This window comes from Chinchilla lanigera, unplaced genomic scaffold (assembly GCF_000276665.1).
Source record: "Chinchilla lanigera isolate Chin_1 unplaced genomic scaffold, ChiLan1.0 scaffold00062, whole genome shotgun sequence".
Lineage (NCBI taxonomy): Eukaryota > Metazoa > Chordata > Mammalia > Rodentia > Chinchillidae > Chinchilla > Chinchilla lanigera.
This window is the reverse complement of record NW_004955463.1, coordinates 6,156,123-6,163,159: the sequence shown is the minus strand read 5'-3', so window position 1 is coordinate 6,163,159 and position 7,037 is coordinate 6,156,123. Positions and strand designations below refer to the sequence as shown.

Below are 7,037 nucleotides of genomic sequence, written 5' to 3'. Positions count from 1 at the left end.
CTCATAAGATGGAACGATTTCTCTTTTGAAAATGAAATATGACAGTAAACACAGAAATCTATCTATTCCAACCTTCATGCCATTAATGTCTAGGCTATGTCAAAGTATGTTTAATTTGGTATTTTTATTTGTGATTCAAAGGTGGCCATTGGACCTTTTCATAGTCATGGGAAATGAGGCTTGTAAGAATGACTGTGAACAGGAAATGTCATGGGGCCGGGAGTCATGCAAATGAAACAGAACAGAGCCAAGAGCTACAACAGGTTATTTCGGAAGGCCAGGGTCTTCTAATTTCCCTGCCTGAGGGTGTGAGTGTTTAGTGGGCCAGAGGCTCTGCAGCTCACACTTCCTGGGGAATCAGTCAAGATCTTGTTGGTCAACAGGAGGTAAAATGGAGACTGATCACTAAATCTCCAGCAGATGCATGGCTGGATCTGTAAACAAATCCACCACGAGTTCTGGAAGTTTCCCATCACACTCTTCACTCAGAAATGGGTGATAGCTATGATATAAGTGGCATTGTCTACAGAATTCTTTGTCCTTTCTCTTTCAGCCCCTAACGGGAATCACTCCCACCCCAGGACACTGGGCTACCCACCAAACAAAGTCCTCCACTGACAGAATTGACTGGTCAGAGCTATTTATTTATGCTGAAGTTTTGGTGACTTGAAATGTTGCTTTCCTATCCCCATATGCATCCTTCTTGTTGTTGTTAATAATATTCAGAGAAAACAATACTTGTCCAAGAAAGGAATTGGATGGAAACTTCCTTCTCCTCTCAGACCTTACTGAGTTCTAGAGACGAGCACTCGGGTGGAAGTCAGAAATCTCAGCTTCTTGTCTCTGCCATGGAAGGTGCTATGGCACCTTGGGCAAGTCATTTCCTCTCTCTGGTCACCTTTCCTTATCTAAAGTGAGGGGATAGGTGATCTCTAAAAATCTCCTTTAAAAAATCTTCTGTATTGTCTGGGTTACCTGTGAGTAAAGCCAGGCCTGCTAGAAGGTGTTGGGGGTACCTCCCAGGAACAGCCCCAGGGTAAGTCGTCACTACACCACCTCATCTCTGGTGAGGTACGGGGAAGGGCTGGCTGGAACAGAGCAGGAAATCCAATGAGAATAATTGCTAAGCCCACTGTTCTGGCCTAATTGTGTGGGAATGTGGAAAAGCAAAGGTAGCTGTCATGAACATTAGTAGGAATGATTCTTTTGCCTTCTCTCATCATAGAGAGGAGGGACAGGGAAGAATGGTTATGCTCCCCAGGAGGTGTCTCTGTTCCTCATGGCCCAATGGAATATTTGGCAGTCTATTATATATTTAAAAGCTATGGGTAAAAGGTGATGGAAATGAATACTACTTCAACAGTTTTCTCTCAAAGCCTACCCTGCTCTTGAGTACTGTGGAAATAGTTTTGTGCTGCTCCAGTGACTACAAGTTCCAAGCTAGGAATCATTCTGCTGCAGATGTGGTCCTTCTCTGGTCCCTGCTAGGCTTTTCAAACAGCTGATGATGATGATGAAAAGTCCTGACAGCTGCACTGTGTACTGTGGGTGGGACGAGGTGAGCTGTAACAGAATTGTTTGTGCTTCTTTGGTCTTGCCCTCAGATGGCATTACCTTCAGCTGAACTTTAAAAGGTCAAACGTCTCCCCTTTTACAAAACCAAACTTGGGTCTGTCATATTAGAATAGAGGCAAAGGAGTTGGTGAGTTTTGAGCTAAAGAGGAAGGACACAGGTTGGGTTTATTGGTGCCCAGAAAACCATTTTTCTACCCTCACTGTGTCCAAAGCACTTGCTTTCACCTACTGATCAATCATTGGGAAGCAATTGAATCCATGGCCATTTCTATTGAGGAGGATTCCACAGGGCAAGCCCCGTCACTGGTGCCTGTCTCCCCACCTTTGGAAAAACCTACCTCCAATCCTGGCAGGTGATGCCTCTCCAGGCACCCATGAGCAGACCTAGGCAGATCCACTCCCAAGGGGAGTGTTCTAAGCTCAGCTATTTTTTAGCACTGTGTACCCACACCCTCCTTTGCCATCTTGAGTTTCTGTGCTGAGCTGCTTTTGCTTTTGGTGAAGTCCTTTGGTCTGTGGTCCTCCTGGGAGGACATTGTGCTTGGCATGCATAGCCAATGGGCTATGAAGCACTGTGGGGTCCCAAAATGGAAAACTTGAGAGCCACTGCTTCCTTGAGGGCTATTTGGGCCTGCTTGCTCAGATTCTGGGAGAATGGGGTATGTGGGCTGGCTTCTCCCAGGAGACCAGATTCCTCCCAGAGAGGATCTGATTTTTAAGCCTGCACCCTCATTATTCAAGCAATCATTCTTAACCTCCATCTTTGAGGCACTATTGTCAAGCTCTGGATTCCCCAAACTGATACAAACACACACACACACACACACATACACACACAATCACATTTTTCTAAGATTGAATGAGCTAAACACACCAATTTTAGGATTTCTGAGGGTAACAGAGTTACTTGGGTATTATCAACATCAGACCAAGCAATTAAGAAGAAAGAAGAGGAAAACCTAGAAACAAACAAAAGCCTTTTTTCTGCTCCTCCACTAATCCACCTTGCGATTTGATGACTCATGTTAGGTTGCCTGGGTAACCATGACGTAAGAAAAGTGTGTGAGTGTGTGTGTGTGTGTGTGTGTGTGTGTGTGTGTGTGTGTGTGTGTGTTGGTAGGGAATCCGTTTCACACCTTTGCCCTGTCCCTCATCTTGGCAGTGCTAAGAGCATGCGCAGCCATCACCCCAGGTGCATTCTTTGTGCACGTGGGGTCCCCTTGCCACCCTGCCTTCTGAGCATGGGCTGCTTATCATTGACCATTTTCTCTGGGACAGCAGTTTTGATGGACAGGGTGCTTATGAGTTTGCCCAAGGGCACTCAGAATATAACCTGAGGCTATTTTAGCCTTCCCTGCTCTCCTGATGGGAACTGTGGTTTGTCCTTATTTGAGAAAGCTCCTGCAGCCTGAGGGTAATTTTGGTCCTTGGGAGGTCTGGCCTGTCCTCCAAGCTGTAGGTTGGCCCTGTGTCGTGATGGCCAGGTGATCATGTTCCATCAAGAATAGCAGAGCTGCCCCTGTCACAATACCACTGACAGGGTAAGCTGAGAGGAGATTGTGTGGGTCTCTGGCTTGCTTTTCCTATTTCTAAATCAAAAGAGAAGCTCCTCTAATCTCTGGTTGCTCTGGAATGCCAGCTGTGGGAAACAGCTACAACACCCCGTGAAGATAGACCCTTTCTTTGAAGCAGAATTTGCAGTGATGGCTAAATATTCAGGTGAAGTCACCTTACAGCAAATCCTTTCAGTTCGAAATGCCTTAAGAGAGCTCCTCAGCCTCCTGAGAAGACATCTGAATTCGGTGAATCACTGCAATTGATGATCCAGTGCACTGACCATTTGTGTGGTTCTAGTGTAGTAACTGTGTATAATATAATGAAAAGCTATGGGACATGAGATTTGGCGAAGAATGACTTGTTGCGAAGAGTAAGAGATGTTATTCAGAAGCAACATATTACTGTAAAAGAAAGCTGACCAAGTACGAGCAATGTGACCTCGACAACTCTCCTTAACTCTACTATGATCTTGGTTTATTTCCTTTTAATAATGAAGTTAATAACATCTCTTAGGGACACAGTGAGAATTCAGGGAGAGGCTCTGGGCAGGCACTCGGGGACCTGGAATGGGGCACTATAGCAGAAGCTATTACCACTGGTTCAGAGGGAATTTTAATTCCAGCCAGCACAAGCACACAAAAATGCTGGAGAGAGACATCATCTCACCATTAGATCTACAGTTTCTTCCATTAACACTATCAAAGCAAAATTCAGAATATCTCCCCAGCTTTATTGAGGTATGATTGACAAATAAGAATTATATATATCTAAGGTGGACAACATGATGATTTGATATATAGTACTTTGTGAAATGATTTACACATCCCTTTTAAAATTATTTTCTGTCTTGAGAACACTTAAGAGCTATTTTCCTAATGAATTTCAAGTGTACATTATGTTATCATTAACTAAAGTCATCATACTGTGTGTGTGCATGTGTGTGTTGCTAAGGATGGAACCCAGGGCCTCACACATGCTAGGTAACTGCTCTACCACTCGGCTACACCCCAAGCCCACCCTGATGTACTTTAGGTTCCTAGGACTTACTCATGTCATAAGTGAAAGCTTGTACGATTTGACCAATGCTCTCCTTTTTCTTGTTTAAAACTTGGAATTTTAAATAAGAGTCCCTACTCATTATATTTAAGGTGTATGAGTTCTAGAATCCTTGGTGTTGTGCAGCTAGGACACTGAAGTTGTGAGGATGGAGGAGAGGGAGTAAGATACTCCTTGACACTTCCTGCAAGCTGTCACCACTAAGGGAACAGAGAGGAGCGGTGAGGTGCAGGCACTGGGAAGTCAGATGTATCTGGGTTCCTGTGAGTGTCGCTGCTTCTGAGTCTCTGACTTCGGGCAAGTGACTTAAGTTCTTAGTCCTCAGTTTTGTCTTGTGTAAAATGAGTTTTGTCAATGAGCTATAAATAACGAGGCACAGGTTTCCTGTGACATTTAAATAAGCCAAGGAATATAAACAACCCACTGCCCGGCCCACAGTAAGTGCTCAGAAATATTACTTAGTAATAACTGCCCTCATCAGCTCAGGTTTATTCATCATGTACTGTTTCTTTTAAGTATAAGAACTTTACAATTCTACTTAGCCTCTACTTCTGGGTTCATTTTACTTTAGCTTGAAAATATTAGAATGCACACAAATATAATACAGTCATGTGTTACTTAGAGATGGGTCCATAATTTGATGATTCGTCACTAAGGAAAGATGATAATATCTTCACAAACTAAGATGGCTACAGCATCAGTAGGCAATAGGACCACCAGTGTCATATATATGTGCTCAGTCATTGGTCAAAGTGTCATTATGGGGCGTATGACTGTGTTGCCATTTCTATTTCTGACTTCAAAATTTCAGTACTTAGCTCACATGTAATAATGTAAAGCACCTAGCACGTAGCAAGTGCTGTAGAAACTCATCAGTTTGAATGATGAGTAACATAAAAACACAATGCCAGGCTCAGAAATTTGGATTGACTTTGACAATCAACATAGAGACATTGATGGTTACTGAGTAGTAGAGTACATGATCAGGTCTGGGCTTTAGAAAGACAACTCCAAGGACAGGATGCAGACTGAGTTGCATAGGAGGATGTCAGGATGCAGGAAGATTACAGTTATGCTGCCAAAGACAGAATAGTAGCACTAAGAATAGAGAGCATGTGATATTTTTAGAAGCATGACAAATATGAGACCTATGGAAAAGACTTGAAGCTGGGGGTGCTCAAAGTGGAGCAAGGGAGTAAAGATGGGCAGGTCTCTAGGTCATGTCAATGATAAGGTCATGCCAGATGGAAATGGCAAGCCCTGGGAAGACTGCTGGGTGGGGAGGTGACACATTCTTTTGGACTATTGGGCTTGACGAGTGGGTTTTGCACAGGGATATGAACATGGAAATACATATCTAGAGCTCAAAGAAAAGACAAAGCTTGGGCTATAGTAAAGGTGTTCTGTGTCAAGGATCACCATACAAACCAGAGATTCTCTACCTGTGTCCCAGGTAGGAGGGAGGAGCTGCTTCATGGAGGAGTGGTCAGAGAGGAAAGGAGGTGAAGCATTACAGATATCAAAAGGACTGGGCATTTAGATAAGAATATGTGGTCCAGCCAGTGGAGGGGGAGGACACTTGGATTTATAGCAAGAGTCGAGGGGGGCTTCAGCAGCAAGGAAGTTGGCTTTGTAAATGAGAAGGCCCCTCTTTAAAGAGATGTAAGAACAAGCAGTCAGGTAATGCGGCAAGGGATGAGCCCGGTGAGTCAGTTGCTCAGATAGGACTAAATATAAACCCCTGGGTGTGGGTACCAGCCACTTTAAAGCAGCTCTGGACCTTGCTTTCCCTTCTGGAAGCCATGGCTAAAGGTAATTGCTGAGAGGAGCTGGTGTCAGGAGAGTTGATGGGGACCAGCCCAGTGGGACTTAGAATAACTTTTGATTTTAATTTCAGATCTTTATTTCTAAGATGCAGTGATTGATCCAGATTATCTCTAAAGTGTCAGGGATGATTGTATCCCTAATTTTTCTCCTTATTCCAGAAAAGGTCAGCTAAAAGAAAAAATATATAAAAAGCAAAACCCCACCAATCTGCCTAATTTGTTTCTCTCTGGCGGTGATGGTGAACCTTCTAGAGTTTTCGATGACAGAAACATCCCACTGTTGTGGTTTACCATGCATGCCATAGGTTTACCACCACTGCTCTATGGTTTTCTACTCCAGCCAAAGTCTGTCAGGTCCTGGCTAAGTCACCTGATGCTTTGTTTCAAAATCTGTAAGACAAAGGGTAAGGGGAAGAGGAATGACAATAAGCCTCTTTCTTGGCAGCTAATGATTTTATTTGGAAGGATAAAGAAGGATGGGAATCATCTTTTGTGATCTCATCTCACAATGATTCTGTGGGGCATAAAGAGCAGGCTATTTTCCATATTTTACAATGGATAAACTGAAATTGGATAGGTTAAGCAACCTGCTTAAATTCATACAGATCATAAACTTTTTGTAGGTAACTCCTATGCTTGACTTCAGGGAAACAAAGGTGGCCAAGGTAGCCGAGGCATTAAATAGCTGTGGGACCTCCAGTAAATAATTTTTGTGGCTTTAGTTTTATCCTGTATGAAAAGGAGAAGGCTCTCTTCTGTGATTCATCAGGTCTTTACATTTCACGCTTTAGGATTTGCTGTCCAGGTCTCTACACCCAGCTGTTCTGTCACAGAGGAACGCTTAAGGCTCTGCTGGGCTCTAAGGGCTCTAGGGTGTGTCAGTATCTAGACACAAGTGTCTGCTCTGCAGATGAGGTGCTGGGTCTCCTCCAGGTACATGGAGTTGGAGAGCTGGCTGTGAAAGATGGTTTTACTTCTGTGTTTCCAAGTGGCACCCCAAAAAAGAAGACCTCTGGATGCAGA

The 7,037-nt window shown here is 43.8% G+C and overlaps 1 long non-coding RNA gene across 1 annotated transcript in view; it reads right to left on the bottom strand.

Moving 5' to 3' along the window:
- LOC102023012 overlaps positions 1 to 4,230 on the bottom strand; it is a 40,403-nt gene extending 36,173 nt beyond the window's left edge. Inside the window, exon 1 of the long non-coding RNA XR_263154.2 lies at positions 4,180 to 4,230. This is a non-coding gene — a long non-coding RNA (uncharacterized LOC102023012). The remainder of the gene's footprint in view (positions 1 to 4,179) is intronic.
- Between the last annotated feature and the right edge of the window lie 2,807 nt (positions 4,231 to 7,037).